The sequence below is a fragment of the Bidens hawaiensis genome, unplaced genomic scaffold, assembly GCF_021521415.1.
Source record: "Bidens hawaiensis isolate Kalapana, Puna unplaced genomic scaffold, B.hawaiensis_p1.1 tig00026186_1, whole genome shotgun sequence".
Lineage (NCBI taxonomy): Eukaryota > Viridiplantae > Streptophyta > Magnoliopsida > Asterales > Asteraceae > Bidens > Bidens hawaiensis.
The window spans coordinates 280,873-282,554 of NW_027494210.1; the positions used below are offsets into that span (position 1 = coordinate 280,873).

Genomic DNA, 1,682 nt, shown 5'->3' on the forward strand with positions numbered 1-1,682 from the left:
AAATTTCAGGGACTCATTATGCCTCCGCCTTAAAATCACGGGTACGCAAATAGTACTTTTCTCTTTTTCTAATATAGATTTACTTTTGGTTTATACTTTATTATAAAATCATATACTTTTTGATTATTCTGAAATTAAAGTTGCGCTTATCGGCTTATGTGAAATTACAAGATAAACTAATTATCCTGATTGAACCTCCCGCTACAACCCGTTCCAATCCGAAACGCGTTAAAAACCGGATTTTAAAACCTTACCCTTCACATTTAACAAAACATCTTCTCATGTTGCCCCAAGTGAACCCCCCAAAATTCTGATCCTTATCAACCATGATCACTTTAGACAATTCTACATACACTAAACTGGTTCAATCATCAACCAATTCACACTCATCAACCCATGCCAAGCTAGCACAATCACACATAAGCAAAACCGGTTACACCCCACCATTGTTCTTTAACAACACCCTCATGAACATGTACTTAAAATGCAAAGAACCAGACAATGCACTCCAAATGTTCGACGAAATGCCCGAACGAAACATTGTGTCATGGAACTTGTTGATTTCCGCGTGTACGCAAACGGGTCAGTTTGTTACTGCGAAACAAGTGTTTCGGGTAGCTCGGGTTGAGAATGTTGGTGTTAGTAAGTATACTTATGCGAGTATGCTTAGCGTTTGTGCTCGGACCGGTGATTTGGAGCTCGGGAAGGTTATACATGGGTTGATTGTGTCGAGTGGTGTTGGCGTAGACGCGTTTTTGAGTAATCCGTTGGTTGGGATGTATTCGAAATGTGGACGAGTGGATCAAGCGCGGGTGGTGTTTGATAAGTGTGATGGGTTGGATGAGGTATCGTGGAACTCGATGATTGCGGGTTATGTTAAGGCGGGTTTGCATTATGAGATGTTGCAAGTTTTGGTTGAAATGCATCGGAGCGGGGTGAGATTCGGTAGTTATGTGTTGGGGAGTGTTCCTAACGCGTGTTGTGCGGGTTTTAACTTTTGTTTGGTGTGGGGGAAGTTGTTGCACGTGTGCTCGGTGAAAGTAGGGTGGGATCTTGATTTTATTGTCGGGACTGCGTTGCTTGACATGTATGCGAAAACTGGGGATTTAAACGATGCGGTTTTGGTTTTTAATCTTCTTTGTGACAAGAATGTGGTGATGTATAATGCGATGATAGCCGGGCTGCTTCGTGGGGAGGATGTTAACGATGAGTTAGTGAAGAAATCGTTGGATCTTTTAATTAATATGCAAAGGCACGGGTTAAGGCCTTCAGAGTTTACGTTTTCGACAATGGTTAAAGCTTGTATTGCGTTTTGAAATTTGGAGTTCGGGAAGCAAATTCATGCACATGTTATAAGAATAATCTTCAGTGTGATGAGTATGTTGGAAGTGTTCTTGTTGAGTTTTATTCTTTGTGGAGGTTAATGAATGACGCGTTAATATGTTTTGATTCAACTAATAAACGAGATATAGTGATATGGACGTCTATGATTGTGGGTTTTGCTCAAAACGGTGAATATGAACGGGCGTTAGGTTTGTTTGGTGAACTTCTTAGTTTTGGGTTAAAGCCAGATGAGTTCACAGTTTCGGACTGTTTTGAGTGCGTGTGCTAATTTGGGTGGTGTGAGATTCGGTGAGCAGGTTCAAAGTTATTCGGTTAAAACCGGGATTGTGAAGTCGAGT

At 41.2% G+C, this 1,682-nt stretch overlaps 1 pseudogene; it reads left to right on the forward strand.

Moving 5' to 3' along the window:
• Positions 1-326: 326 nt before the first annotated feature.
• On the forward strand, positions 327-1,670 carry LOC143573034 (pentatricopeptide repeat-containing protein At3g13880 pseudogene; annotated as a pseudogene).
• The last annotated feature ends 12 nt before the right edge of the window (positions 1,671-1,682 follow it).